General features: G+C 44.2%; 9 non-coding genes and 3 pseudogenes across 9 annotated transcripts; all 12 read left to right on the forward strand.

Annotated features, from left to right (window-relative positions):
* Positions 1-989: 989 nt before the first annotated feature.
* LOC125731407 (5S ribosomal RNA) lies at positions 990-1,108 on the forward strand. Its single transcript, XR_007391615.1, has one exon. It is a non-coding gene; the product is annotated as a 5S ribosomal RNA (ribosomal RNA).
* Positions 1,109-2,189: 1,081 nt separating this feature from the next.
* On the forward strand, positions 2,190-2,308 carry LOC125732563 (5S ribosomal RNA). The gene has a single exon (XR_007391939.1). It is a non-coding gene; the product is annotated as a 5S ribosomal RNA (ribosomal RNA).
* A 1,077-nt stretch (positions 2,309-3,385) lies between these two features.
* Positions 3,386-3,504, forward strand: LOC125731017 (5S ribosomal RNA). Its single transcript, XR_007391307.1, has one exon. It is a non-coding gene; the product is annotated as a 5S ribosomal RNA (ribosomal RNA).
* Positions 3,505-4,580: 1,076 nt separating this feature from the next.
* LOC125732565 (5S ribosomal RNA) lies at positions 4,581-4,699 on the forward strand. The gene has a single exon (XR_007391941.1). It is a non-coding gene; the product is annotated as a 5S ribosomal RNA (ribosomal RNA).
* Positions 4,700-5,778: 1,079 nt separating this feature from the next.
* Positions 5,779-5,897, forward strand: LOC125732566 (5S ribosomal RNA). Its single transcript, XR_007391942.1, has one exon. It is a non-coding gene; the product is annotated as a 5S ribosomal RNA (ribosomal RNA).
* A 1,076-nt stretch (positions 5,898-6,973) lies between these two features.
* Positions 6,974-7,092, forward strand: LOC125732120 (5S ribosomal RNA; annotated as a pseudogene).
* A 1,075-nt stretch (positions 7,093-8,167) lies between these two features.
* Positions 8,168-8,286, forward strand: LOC125731306 (5S ribosomal RNA). Its single transcript, XR_007391592.1, has one exon. It is a non-coding gene; the product is annotated as a 5S ribosomal RNA (ribosomal RNA).
* A 1,100-nt stretch (positions 8,287-9,386) lies between these two features.
* LOC125731425 (5S ribosomal RNA) lies at positions 9,387-9,505 on the forward strand (annotated as a pseudogene).
* Positions 9,506-10,582: 1,077 nt separating this feature from the next.
* Positions 10,583-10,701, forward strand: LOC125731307 (5S ribosomal RNA). The gene has a single exon (XR_007391593.1). It is a non-coding gene; the product is annotated as a 5S ribosomal RNA (ribosomal RNA).
* A 1,096-nt stretch (positions 10,702-11,797) lies between these two features.
* LOC125731426 (5S ribosomal RNA) lies at positions 11,798-11,916 on the forward strand (annotated as a pseudogene).
* A 1,083-nt stretch (positions 11,917-12,999) lies between these two features.
* On the forward strand, positions 13,000-13,118 carry LOC125732456 (5S ribosomal RNA). The gene has a single exon (XR_007391836.1). It is a non-coding gene; the product is annotated as a 5S ribosomal RNA (ribosomal RNA).
* Positions 13,119-14,199: 1,081 nt separating this feature from the next.
* On the forward strand, positions 14,200-14,318 carry LOC125732457 (5S ribosomal RNA). Its single transcript, XR_007391837.1, has one exon. It is a non-coding gene; the product is annotated as a 5S ribosomal RNA (ribosomal RNA).
* The last annotated feature ends 285 nt before the right edge of the window (positions 14,319-14,603 follow it).

Genomic DNA, 14,603 nt, shown 5'->3' on the forward strand with positions numbered 1-14,603 from the left:
TATATATATTCTCTCTTTCATAAATGCAGTTTTTAGAAACCGTTTTACTCTAAATACTGCCTGGTAATTCTAGGTGCTGTAAGCTGTTCGTGCCTTTATTCCACCAGGGCGCGATCTTCTCACAAACTTGAAGACTGTCACTCCCCATTCACGTTTTACAACTTATTGTTAATAATAAAGAGACAGCTTTTTACACACAGTTTTAAACAAAGTACTGATATAATTCCTCTTCAACTCACCACTTTGTTTTCTATGCAAAAACCACTTCACCACAGAAGACTCGATATTATTGGCATAGCAAGGTCTGCTCTTCTCCTCCTTTCAAAACTCGCTAAAAGCTGTATTTAAAAGAGCAGGTTGGCCGGGGTAATTCACACCCTTCAATGCCAGATTAATGTTTAGGTTAGTGGGAATCACAGAGGAATTAGGGATGGAAACTTCTTTGCTGGTGGTAGAAGCGGTCTGGTGAATTTTTAGAGAGAAGAGGCCGTCGATGTTTGAATGTAGAAAATTGTTCTGGCTGCAGCCTGCAGTATGGACTTGTTGGTGTGTGTAGCTCCCAGTGTTCTGACAGCGCGACGTTTTGGGGAAGCATGTGATTCAGCAGCTACCAGTGGGCTTCGTGCGGCGGAGATTTTGTGGCTGTTAGCGGAGTTGATAACAGAGGGTCGTTAAGAGAAGCCTGCATGCGGTAGGCAAAGGAGTAATGTTTGCCGGCGGGGGACGTGCGGCGATTAACCTGTGAGGTAGTGAAAAGGACTTAAAGAGAAGGAAGTGTGCGGATGCGGAAAGAATGGAATAATTGTGGTAGGCTACCGGCTGAGTAGTTTGGTGAATGTTTGGTGTGGGTCCGGCGCTGCCGATTGGATGGTGGTGCTGCAGTGTGAGTCAGATAAAAAAAAAAAAAAACCAGGAGTAGGATCCAATGGGACTAACTGGCATGTATAGACGCGTGTAATGCAAAAGGGCTGTTTTTGGTCGCGTCTCTCGCTTGCAGCCATACCACCCTGAACACGCCCGATCTCATCTGATCTCGGAAGCTAAGCAGGGTAGGGTCTGGTTAGTACTTGGATGGGAGACCTCCTGGGAATACCAGGTGCTGTAAGCTTTTCTCACTTTTACTTTATACAGGGGGCGCTCCACTTCACGATTAATTTAAATCTATCACTCCCCTTCCATTTTACTATTTTATATATATATATATATATTTTTCTCTCATTCATAAAGGCAGCTTTTACACACCGTTTTACTCTAAATACTTCCTGGTAATTCTAGGTGCTGTAAGCTGTTCGTGCCTTTATTCCACCAGGGCGCGATCTTCTCACAAACTTGAAGACTGTCACTCCCCATTCACGTTTTACAACTTATTGTTAATGATAAAGAGACAGCTTTTTACACACAGTTTTAAACAAAGTACTGATATTATTCCTCTTCAACTGACCGCTTTGTTTTCTATGCAAAAACCACTTCGCCACAGAAGACTCGATATTATTGGCATAGCAAGTTCTGCTCTTCTCCTTTCAAAACTTGCTAAAAGCTGTATTTAAAAGAACAGATTGGCCGGGGTAATTCACACCCTTCAATGCCAGCTTAATGTTTAGGTTAGTGGGAATCACAGAGGAATTAGGGATGGAAACTTCTTTGCTGGTGGTAGAAGCGGTCTGGTGAATTTTTAGAGAGAAGAGGCCGTCGATGTTTGAATGTAGAAAATTGTTCTGGCTGCAGCCAGCAGTATGGACTTGTTGGTGTGTGTAGCTCCCAGTGTTCTGACAGCGCGACGTTTTAGGGAAGCATGTGATTCAGCAGCTACCAGTGGGCTTCGTGCGGCGGAGATTTTGTGGCTGTTAGCGGAGTTGATAACAGAGGGTCGTTAAGAGAAGCCTGCATGCAGTAGGCAAAGGAGTAATGTTTGCCGGCGGGGGACGTGCGGCGATTAACCTGTGCGGTAGTGAAAAGGAGTTAAAAAGAAGGAAGTGTGCGGATGCGGAAAGAATGGAATAATTGTGGTAGGCTGCCGGCTGAGTAGTTTGGTGAATGTTTGGTGTGGGTCCGGCGCTGCCGATTGGATGGTGGTGCTGCAGTGTGAGTCAGATAAAAAAAAAAAAAAATCCAGGAGTAGGATCCAATGGGACTAACTGGCATGTATAGACGCGTGTAATGCAAAAGGGCTGTTTTTGGTCGCGTCTCTCGCTTATGGCCATACCACCCTGAACACGCCCGATCTCATCCGATCTCGGAAGCCAAGCAGGGTAGGGTCTGGTTAGTACTTGGATGGGAGACCTCCTGGGAATACCAGGTGCTGTAAGCTTTTCTCACTTTTACTTTATACAGGGGGCGCTCCACTTCACGATTAATTTAAATCTATCACTCCCCTTCCATTTTACTATTTTATATATATATATATTTTTCTCTCATTCATAAAGGCAGCTTTTACACACCGTTTTACTCTAAATACTTCCTGGTAATTCTAGGTGCTGTAAGCTGTTCGTGCCTTTATTCCACCAGGGCACGATCTTCTCACAAACTTGAAGACTGTCACTCCCCATTCACGTTTTACAACTTATTGTTAATGATAAAGAGACAGCTTTTTACACACAGTTTTAAACAAAGTACTGATATTATTCCTCTTCAACTGACCGCTTTGTTTTCTATGCAAAAACCACTTCGCCACAGAAGACTCGATATTATTGGCATAGCAAGTTCTGCTCTTCTCCTTTCAAAACTTGCTAAAAGCTGTATTTAAAAGAACAGATTGGCCGGGGTAATTCACACCCTTCAATGCCAGCTTAATGTTTAGGTTAGTGGGAATCACAGAGGAATTAGGGATGGAAACTTCTTTGCTGGTGGTAGAAGCGGTCTGGTGAATTTTTAGAGAGAAGAGGCCGTCGATGTTTGAATGTAGAAAATTGTTCTGGCTGCAGCCTGCAGTATGGACTTGTTGGTGTGTGTAGCTCCCAGTGTTCTGACAGCGCGACGTTTTGGGGAAGCATGTGATTCAGCAGCTACCAGTGGGCTTCGTGCGGCGGAGATTTTGTGGCTGTTAGCGGAGTTGATAACAGAGGGTCGTTAAGAGAAGCCTGCATGCAGTAGGCAAAGGAGTAATGTTTGCCGGCGGGGGACGTGCGGCGATTAACCTGTGCGGTAGTGAAAAGGAGTTAAAAAGAAGGAAGTGTGCGGATGCGGAAAGAATGGAATAATTGTGGTAGGCTGCCGGCTGAGTAGTTTGGTGAATGTTTGGTGTGGGTCCGGCGCTGCCGATTGGATGGTGGTGCTGCAGTGTGAGTCAGATAAAAAAAAAAAAAAAACCAGGAGTAGGATCCAATGGGACTAACTGGCATGTATAGACGTGTGTAATGCAAAAGGGCTGTTTTTGGTAGCATCTCTTGCTTATGGCCATACCACCCTAAACATGCCCGATCTCGTCTGATCTCGGAAGCTAAGTGGGGTAGGGTCTGGTTAGTACTTGGATGGGAGACTGCCTGGGAATACCACGTGCTGTAAGCTTTTCTCACTTTTACTTTATACAAGGGGCGCTCCACTTCACGATTAATTTAAATCTATCACTCCCCTTCCATTTTACTATTTTATATATATATATTTTTTCTCTCATTCATGAAGGCAGCTTTTACACACGTTTTACTCTAAATACTGCCTGGTAATTCTAGGTGCTGTAAGCTGTTCGTGCCTTTATTCCACCAGGGCACGATCTTCTCACAAACTTGAAGACTGTCACTCCCCATTCACGTTTTAGAACTTATTGTTAATAATAAAGAGACAGCTTTTTACACACAGTTTTAAACAAAGTACTGATATAATTCCTCTTCAACTCACCGCTTTGTTTTCTATTCAAAAACCACTTCGCCACAGAAGACTTGATATTGTTGGCATAGCAAGGTCTGCTCTTCTCCTCCTTTCAAAACTTGCTAAAAGCTGTATTTAAAAGAGCAGGTTGGCCGGGGTAATTCACACCCTTCAATGCCAGCTTCATGTTTAGGTTAGTGGGAATCACAGAGGAATTATAGATGGAAACTTCTATGCTGGTGGTAGAAGCGGTCTGGTGAATTTTTAGAGAGAAGAGGCCGTCGATGTTTCAATGTAGAAAATTGTTCTGGCTGCAGCCTGCAGTATGGACTTGTTGGCGTGTGTAGCTCCCAGTGTTCTGACAGCGTGACATTTTGGGGAAGCATGTGATTCAACAGCAACCAGTGGGCTTCGTGCGGCGGAGATTTTGTGGCTGTTAGCGGAGTTGATAACAGAGGGTCTTTAAGAGAAGCCTGCATGCGGTAGGCAAATGAGTAATGTTTGCCGGCGGGGGACGTGCGGCGATTAACCTGTTCGGTAGTGAAAAGGACTTAAAGAGAAGGAAGTGTGCGGATGCGGAAAGAATGGAATAATTGTGGTAGGCTGCCGGCTGAGTAGTTTGGTGAATGTTTGGTGTGGGTGCGGCGCTGCCGATTGGATGGTGGTGCTGCAGTGTGAGTCAGATAAAAAATTAAAAAAACAGGAGTAGGATCCAATGGGACTAACTGGCATGTATAGACGCGTGTAATGCAAAAGGGCTGTTTTTGGTCGCGTCTCTCGCTTATGGCCATACCACCCTGAACACGCCCGATCTCATCCGATCTCGGAAGCCAAGCAGGGTAGGGTCTGGTTAGTACTTGGATGGGAGACCTCCTGGGAATACCAGGTGCTGTAAGCTTTTCTCACTTTTACTTTATACAGGGGGCGCTCCACTTCACGATTAATTTAAATCTATCACTCCCCTTCCATTTTACTATTTAATATATATATATATTTTTCTCTCATTCATAAAGGCAGCTTTTACACACCGTTTTACTCTAAATACTGCCTGGTAATTCTAGGTGCTGTAAGCTGTTCGTGCCTTTATTCCACCAGGGCACGATCTTCTCACAAACTTGAAGACTGTCACTCCCCATTCACGTTTTAGAACTTATTGTTAATAATAAAGAGACAGCTTTTTACACACAGTTTTAAACAAAGTACTGATATAATTCCTCTTCAACTCACCGCTTTGTTTTCTATGCAAAAACCACTTCGCCACAGAAGACTTGATATTGTTGGCATAGCAAGGTCTGCTCTTCTCCTCCTTTCAAAACTTGCTAAAAGCTGTATTTAAAAGAGCAGGTTGGCCGGGGTAATTCACACCCTTCAATGCCAGCTTCATGTTTAGGTTAGTGGGAATCACAGAGGAATTATAGATGGAAACTTCTATGCTGGTGGTAGAAGCGGTCTGGTGAATTTTTAGAGAGAAGAGGCCGTCGATGTTTCAATGTAGAAAATTGTTCTGGCTGCAGCCTGCAGTATGGACTTGTTGGCGTGTGTAGCTCCCAGTGTTCTGACAGCGTGACATTTTGGGGAAGCATGTGATTCAACAGCAACCAGTGGGCTTCGTGCGGCGGAGATTTTGTGGCTGTTAGCGGAGTTGATAACAGAGGGTCTTTAAGAGAAGCCTGCATGCGGTAGGCAAATGAGTAATGTTTGCCGGCGGGGGACGTGCGGCGATTAACCTGTTCGGTAGTGAAAAGGAGTTAAAAAGAAGGAAGTGTGCGGATGCGGAAAGAATGGAATAATTGTGGTAGGCTGCCGGCTGAGTAGTTTGGTGAATGTTTGGTGTGGGTCCGGTGCTGCCGATTGGATGGTGGTGCTGCAGTGTGAGTCAGATAAAAAAAAAAAAAAACCAGGAGTAGGATCCAATGGGACTAACTGGCATGTATAGACGCGTGTAATGCAAAAGGGCTGTTTTTGGTCGCGTCTCTCGCTTATGGCCATACCACCCTGAACACGCCCGATCTCATCCGATCTCGGAAGCCAAGCAGGGTAGGGTCTGGTTAGTACTTGGATGGGAGACCTCCTGGGAATACCAGGTGCTGTAAGCTTTTCTCACTTTTACTTTATACAGGGGGCGCTCCACTTCACGATTAATTTAAATCTATCACTCCCCTTCCATTTTACTATTTAATATATATATATATTTTTCTCTCATTCATAAAGGCAGCTTTTACACACCGTTTTACTCTAAATACTTCCTGGTAATTCTAGGTGCTGTAAGCTGTTCGTGCCTTTATTCCACCAGGGCGCGATCTTCTCACAAACTTGAAGACTGTCACTCCCCATTCACGTTTTACAACTTATTGTTAATGATAAAGAGACAGCTTTTTACACACAGTTTTAAACAAAGTACTGATATTATTCCTCTTCAACTCACCGCTTTGTTTTCTATGCAAAAACCACTTCGCCACAGAATACTCGATATTATTGGCATAGCAAGTTCTGCTCTTCTCCTTTCAAAACTTGCTAAAAGCTGTATTTAAAAGAACAGATTGGCCGGGGTAATTCACACCCTTCAATGCCAGCTTAATGTTTAGGTTAGTGGGAATCACAGAGGAATTAGGGATGGAAACTTCTTTGCTGGTGGTAGAAGCGGTCTGGTGAATTTTTAGAGAGAAGAGGCCGTCGATGTTTGAATGTAGAAAATTGTTCTGGCTGCAGCCTGCAGTATGGACTTGTTGGTGTGTGTAGCTCCCAGTGTTCTGACAGCGCGACGTTTTGGGGAAGCATGTGATTCAGCAGCTACCAGTGGGCTTCGTGCGGCGGAGATTTTGTGGCTGTTAGCGGAGTTGATAACAGAGGGTCGTTAAGAGAAGCCTGCATGCAGTAGGCAAAGGAGTAATGTTTGCCGGCGGGGGACGTGCGGCGATTAACCTGTGCGGTAGTGAAAAGGAGTTAAAAAGAAGGAAGTGTGCGGATGCGGAAAGAATGGAATAATTGTGGTAGGCTGCCGGCTGAGTAGTTTGGTGAATGTTTGGTGTGGGTCCGGCGCTGCCGATTGGATGGTGGTGCTGCAGTGTGAGTCAGATAAAAAAAAAAAAAAACCAGGAGTAGGATCCAATGGGACTAACTGGCATGTATAGAGGCGTGTAATGCAAAAGGGCTGTTTTTGTTCGCAGTTCTCGCTTATGGACATACCACCCTTAACACGCCTGATCTTGTATGATCTCGGAAGCTAAGCGGGTTAGGGTCTGGTTAGTACTTGGATGGGAGACTGCCTGGGAATACCACGTGCTGTAAGCTTTTCTCACTTTTACTTTATACAGGGGGCACTCCACCTCACGATTAATTTAAATCTATCACTCCCCTTCCATTTTACTATTTTATATATTTCTTTTTTCTCTCATTCATAAAGGCAGCTTTTACACACGTTTTACTCTAAATACTGCCTGGTAATTCTAGGTGCTGTAAGCTCTTCGTGCCTTTATTCCACCAGGGCGCGATCTTCTCACAAACTTGAAGACTGTCACTCCCCATTCACGTTTTACAACTTATTGTTAATAATAAGGAGACAGCTTTTTACACACAGTTTTAAACAAAGTACTAATATAATTCCTCTTCAACTCACCGCTTTGTTTTCTATGCAAAAACGACTTCACCACAGAAGACTCGTTATTATTGGCATAGCAAGGTCTGCTCTTCTCCTCCTTTCAAAACTTGCTAAAAGCTGTATTTAAAAGAGCAGGTTGGCCGGGGTAATTCACACCCTTCAATGCCAGCTTAATGTTTAGGTTAGTGGGAATCACAGAGGAATTAGGGATGGAAACTTCTTTGCTGGTGGTAGAAGCGGTCTGGTGAATTTTTAGAGAGAAGAGGCCGTCAATGTTTGAATGTAGAAAATTGTTCTGGCTGCAGCCTGCAGTATGGACTTGTTGGTGTGTCTAACTCCCAGTGTTCTGACAGCGCGACGTTTTGGGGAAGCATGTGATTCAGCAGCTACCAGTGGGCTTCGTGCGGCGGAGATTTTGTGGCTGTTAGTGGAGTTGATAACAGAAGGGCATTAAGAGAAGCCTGCATGCGGTAGGCAAAGGAGTAATGTTTGCCGGCGGGGGACGTGTGGCGATTAACCTGTGCGGTAGTGAAGAGGAGTTAAAGAGAAGGAACTGTGCAGATGCGGAAAGAATGGAATAATTGTGGTAGGCTGCCGGATGAGTAGTTTGGTGAATGTTTGGTGTGGGTCCGGTTCTGCCGATTGGATGGTGGTGCTGCAGTGTGAGTCAGATAAAAAAAAAAAAAAAACAGGAGTAGGATCCAATGAGACTAACTGGCATGTATAGACGCGTGTAATGCAAAAGGGCTATTTTTGGTAGTGTCTCTTGCTTACGGCCTTACCACCCTGAACGTGCCCGATCTCGTCTGATCTCAGAAGCTAAGCAGGCTAGGGTCTGGTTAGTACTTGGATGGGAGACCACCTGGAAATACCAGGTGCTGTAAGCTTTTCTCACTTTTACTTTATACAGGGGGCGCTCCACTTCACGATTAATTTAAATCTATCACTCCCCTTCCATTTTACTATTTTATATATATATATATATATATATATATATATATATATATTTCTCTCATTCATAAAGGCAGCTTTTACACACCGTTTTACTCTAAATACTTCCTGGTAATTCTAGGTGCTGTAAGCTGTTCGTGCCTTTATTCCACCAGGGCGCGATCTTCTCACAAACTTGAAGACTGTCACTCCCCATTCACGTTTTACAACTTATTGTTAATGATAAAGAGACAGCTTTTTACACACAGTTTTAAACAAAGTACTGATATAATTCCTCTTCAACTCACCGCTTTGTTTTCTATGCAAAAACCACTTCGCCACAGAAGACTCGATATTATTGGCAAAGCAAGGTCTGCTCTTCTCCTCCCTTCAAAACTTGCTAAAAGCTGTATTTAAAAGAGCAGGTTGGCCGGGGTAATTCACACCCTTCAATGCCAGATTAATGTTTAGGTTAGTGGGAATCACAGAGTAATTAGGGATGGAAACTTCTTTGCAGGTGGTAGAAGCGGTCTGGTGAATGTTTAAAGAGAAGAGGCCGTCGATGTTTGAATGTAGAAAATTGTTCTGGCTGCAGCCTGCAGTATGGACTTGTTGGTGTGTGTAGCTCCCAGTGTTCTGACAGCGCGACGTTTTGGGGAAGCATGTGATTCAACAGCTACCAGTGGGCTTCGTGCGGCAGAGATTTTGTGGCTGTTAGCGGAGTTGATAACAGAGGGTTGTTAAGAGAAGCCTGCATGAGGTAGGCAAAGGAGTAATGTTTGCCGGCGGGGGACGTGCGGCGATTAACCTGTGCGGTAGTGAAAAGGAGTTAAAGAGAAGGAAGTGTGCGGATGCGGAAAGAATGGAATAATTGTGGTAGGCTGCCGGATGAGTAGTTTGGTGAATGTTTGGTGTGGGTCCGGTGCTGCCGATTGGATGGTGGTGCTGCAGTGTGAGTCAGATAAAAAAAAAAAAAAACAGGAGTAGGATCCAATGGGACTAACTGGCATGTATAGACGCGTGTAATGCAAAAGGGCTATTTTTGGTAGTGTTTCTCGCTCACGGCCATACCACCCTGAACGCGCCCGATCTCGTCTGATCTCAGAAGCTAAGCAGGCTAGGGTCTGGTTAGTACTTGGGTGGGAGACCACCTGGAAATATCAGGTGCTGTAAGCTTTTCTCACTTTTACTTTATAAAGGGGGCGCTCCACTTCACGATTAATTTAAATGTATCACTCCCCTTCCATTTTACTATTTTATATATTTCTTTTTTCTCTCATTCATAAAGGCAGCTTTTACACACCGTTTTACTCTAAATACTGCCTGGTAATTCTAGGTGCTGTAAGCTCTTCGTGCCTTTATTCCACCAGGGCGCGATCTTCTCACAAACTTGAAGACTGTCACTCCCCATTCACGTTTTACAACTTATTGTTAATAATAAGGAGACAGCTTTTTACACACAGTTTTAAACAAAGTACTAATATAATTCCTCTTCAACTCACCGCTTTGTTTTCTATGCAAAAACGACTTCACCACAGAAGACTCGTTATTATTGGCATAGCAAGGTCTGCTCTTCTCCTCCTTTCAAAACTTGCTAAAAGCTGTATTTAAAAGAGCAGGTTGGCCGGGGTAATTCACACCCTTCAATGCCAGCTTAATGTTTAGGTTAGTGGGAATCACAGAGGAATTAGGGATGGAAACTTCTTTGCTGGTGGTAGAAGCGGTCTGGTGAATTTTTAGAGAGAAGAGGCCGTCAATGTTTGAATGTAGAAAATTGTTCTGGCTGCAGCCTGCAGTATGGACTTGTTGGTGTGTCTAGCTCCCAGTGTTCTGACAGCGCGACGTTTTGGGGAAGCATGTGATTCAGCAGCTACCAGTGGGCTTCGTGCGGCGGAGATTTTGTGGCTGTTAGTGGAGTTGATAACAGAAGGGCATTAAGAGAAGCCTGCATGCGGTAGGCAAAGGAGTAATGTTTGCCGGCGGGGGACGTGTGGCGATTAACCTGTGCGGTAGTGAAGAGGAGTTAAAGAGAAGGAACTGTGCAGATGCGGAAAGAATGGAATAATTGTGGTAGGCTGCCGGATGAGTAGTTTGGTGAATGTTTGGTGTGTGTCCGGTTCTGCCGATTGGATGGTGGTGCTGCAGTGTGAGTCAGATAAAAAAAAAAAAAAAAACAGGAGTAGGATCCAATGAGACTAACTGGCATGTATAGACGCGTGTAATGCAAAAGGGCTATTTTTGGTAGTGTCTCTTGCTTACGGCCTTACCACCCTGAACGTGCCCGATCTCGTCTGATCTCAGAAGCTAAGCAGGCTAGGGTCTGGTTAGTACTTGGATGGGAGACCACCTGGAAATACCAGGTGCTGTAAGCTTTTCTCACTTTTACTTTATACAGGGGGCGCTCCACTTCACGATTAATTTAAATCTATCACTCCCCTTCCATTTTACTATTTTATATATATATATATATATATATATATATATATATTTCTCTCATTCATAAAGGCAGCTTTTACACACCGTTTTACTCTAAATACTTCCTGGTAATTCTAGGTGCTGTAAGCTGTTCGTGCCTTTATTCCACCAGGGCGCGATCTTCTCACAAACTTGAAGACTGTCACTCCCCATTCACGTTTTACAACTTATTGTTAATGATAAAGAGACAGCTTTTTACACACAGTTTTAAACAAAGTACTGATATAATTCCTCTTCAACTCACCGCTTTGTTTTCTATGCAAAAACCACTTCGCCACAGAAGACTCGATATTATTGGCAAAGCAAGGTCTGCTCTTCTCCTCCCTTCAAAACTTGCTAAAAGCTGTATTTAAAAGAGCAGGTTGGCCGGGGTAATTCACACCCTTCAATGCCAGATTAATGTTTAGGTTAGTGGGAATCACAGAGTAATTAGGGATGGAAACTTCTTTGCAGGTGGTAGAAGCGGTCTGGTGAATTTTTAAAGAGAAGAGGCCGTCGATGTTTGAATGTAGAAAATTGTTCTGGCTGCAGCCTGCAGTATGGACTTGTTGGTGTGTGTAGCTCCCAGTGTTCTGACAGCGCGACGTTTTGGGGAAGCATGTGATTCAACAGCTACCAGTGGGCTTCGTGCGGCAGAGATTTTGTGGCTGTTAGCGGAGTTGATAACAGAGGGTTGTTAAGAGAAGCCTGCATGAGGTAGGCAAAGGAGTAATGTTTGCCGGCGGGGGACGTGCGGCGATTAACCTGTGCGGTAGTGAAAAGGAGTTAAAGAGAAGGAAGTGTGCGGATGCGGAAAGAATGGAATAATTGTGGTAGGCTGCCGGATGAGTAGTTTGGTGAATGTTTGGTGTGGGTCCGGTGCTGCCGATTGGATGGTGGTGCTGCAGTGTGAGTCAGATAAAAAAAAAAAAAAACAGGAGTAGGATCCAATGGGACTAACTGGCATGTATAGACGCGTGTAATGCAAAAGGGCTATTTTTGGTAGTGTTTCTCGCTCACGGCCATACCACCCTGAACGCGCCCGATCTCGTCTGATCTCAGAAGCTAAGCAGGCTAGGGTCTGGTTAGTACTTGGGTGGGAGACCACCTGGAAATATCAGGTGCTGTAAGCTTTTCTCACTTTTACTTTATACAGGGGGCGCTCCACTTCACGATTAATTTAAATCTATCACTCCCCTTCCATTTTACTATTTTATATATATATATTTTTTTTTTCTCTCATTCATAAAGGCAGCTTTTAGAAACTGTTTTACTCTAAATACTTCCTGGTAATTCTAGGTGCTGTAAGCTGTTCGTGCCTTTATTCCACCAGGGCGCGATCTTCTCACAAACTTGATGACTGTCACTCCCCATTCACGTTTTACAACTTATTGTTAATGATAAAGAGACAGCTTTTTACACACAGTTTTAAACAAAGTACTGATATTATTCCTCTTCAACTGACCGCTTTGTTTTCTATGCAAAAACCACTTCGCCACAGAAGACTCGATATTATTGGCATAGCAAGTTCTGCTCTTCTCCTTTCAAAACTTGCTAAAAGCTGTATTTAAAAGAACAGATTGGCCGGGGTAATTCACACCCTTCAATGCCAGCTTAATGTTTAGGTTAGTGGGAGTCACAGAGGAATTAGGGATGGAAACTTCTTTGCTGGTGGTAGAAGCGGTCTGGTGAATTTTTAGAGAGAAGAGGCCGTCGATGTTTGAATGTAGAAAATTGTTCTGGCTGCAGCCTGCAGTATGGACTTGTTGGTGTGTGTAGCTCCCAGTGTTCTGACAGCGCGACGTTTTGGGGAAGCATGTGATTCAGCAGCTACCAGTGGGCTTCGTGCGGCGGAGATTTTGTGGCTGTTAGCGGAGTTGATAACAGAGGGTCGTTAAGAGAAGCCTGCATGCAGTAGGCAAAGGAGTAATGTTTGCCGGCGGGGGACGTGCGGCGATTAACCTGTGCGGTAGTGAAAAGGAGTTAAAGAGAAGGAAGTGTGCGGATGCGGAAAGAATGGAATAATTGTGGTAGGCTGCCGGCTGAGTAGTTTGGTGAATGTTTGGTGTGGGTCCGGCGTTGCCGATTGGATGGTGGGGCTGCAGTGTGAGTCAGATAAAAAAAAAAAAAAAAAAACCAGGAGTAGGATCCAATGGGACCAACTGGCATGTATAGAGGCGTGTAATGCAAAAGGGCTGTTTTTGGTAGCGTCTCTCGCTTATGGCCATACCACCCTGAACACGCCCGATCTCGTCTGATCTCGGAAGCTAAGCAGGGTAGGGTCTGGTTAGTACTTGGATGGGAGACCACCTGGGAATACCAGGTGCTGTAAGCTTTTCTCACTTTTACTTTATACAGGGGGCGCTCCACTTCACGATTAATTTAAATCTATCACTCCCCTTTCATTTTACTATTTTATATATATATTTTTTTTTTTTCTCTCATTCATAAAGGCAGCTTTTAGAAACTGTTTTACTCTAAAAACTTCCTGGTTATTCTAGGTGCTGTAAGCTGTTCGTGCCTTTATTCCACCAGGGCGCGATCTTCTCACAAACTTGAAGACTGTCACTCCCCATTCACATTTTACAACTTATTGTTAATGATAAAGAGACAGCTTTTTACACACAGTTTTAAACAAAGTACTGATATTATTCCTCTTCAACTGACCGCTTTGTTTTCTATGCAAAAACCACTTCGCCACAGAAGACTCGATATTATTGGCATAGCAAGTTCTGCTCTTCTCCTTTCAAAACTTGCTAAAAGCTGTATTTAAAAGAACAGATTGGCCGGGGTAATTCACACCCTTCAATGCCAGCTTAATGTTTAGGTTAGTGGGAGTCACAGAGGAATTAGGGATGGAAACTTCTTTGCTGGTGGTAGAAGCGGTCTGGTGAATTTTTAGAGAGAAGAGGCCGTCGATGTTTGAATGTAGAAAATTGTTCTGGATGCAGCCTGCAGTATGGACCTGTTGGTGTGTGTAGCTCCCAGTGTTCTGACAGCGCGACGTTTTGGGGAAGCATGTGATTCAGCAGCTACCAGTGGGCTTCGTGCGGCGGAGATTTTGTGGCTGTAAGCGGAGTTGATAACAGAGGGTCGTTAAGAGAAGCCTGCATGCAGTAGGCAAAGGAGTAATGTTTGCCGGCGGGGGACGTGCGGCGATTAACCTGTGCGGTAGTGAAAAGGAGTTAAAGACAAGGAAGTGTGCGGATGCGGAAAGAATGGAATAATTGTGGTAGGCTGCCGGTTGAGTAGTTTGGTGAATGTTTGGTGTGGGTCCGGCGTTGCCGATTGGATGGTGGGGCTGCAGTGTGAGTCAGATAAAAAAAAAAAAAAAGAACATTAGTAGGATCCAATGGGACCAACTGGCATGTATAGAGGCGTGTAATGCAAAAGGGCTGTTTTTGGTAGCGTCTCTCGCTTATGGCCATACCACCCTGAACACGCCCGATCTCGTCTGATCTCGGAAGCTAAGCAGGGTAGGGTCTGGTTAGTACTTGGATGGGAGACCACCTGGGAATACCAGGTGCTGTAAGCTTTTCTCACTTTTACTTTATACAGGGGGCGCTCCACTTCACGATTAATTTAAATCTATCACTCCCCTTCCATTTTACTATTTTATATATATATATATATTTTTTCTCTCATTCATGAAGGCAGCTTTTAGAAACCGTTTTACTCTAAATACTTCCTGGTAATTCTAGGTGCTGTAAGCTGTTCGTGCCTTTATTCCACCAGGGCGCGATCTTCTCACAAACTTGAAGACTGTCACTCCCCATTCACATTTTACAACTTATTGTTAATGATAAAGAGACAGCTTTTT

This window comes from Brienomyrus brachyistius, chromosome 2 (genome assembly GCF_023856365.1).
Source record: "Brienomyrus brachyistius isolate T26 chromosome 2, BBRACH_0.4, whole genome shotgun sequence".
In the NCBI taxonomy this organism is placed as follows: Eukaryota; Metazoa; Chordata; class Actinopteri; order Osteoglossiformes; family Mormyridae; genus Brienomyrus; species Brienomyrus brachyistius.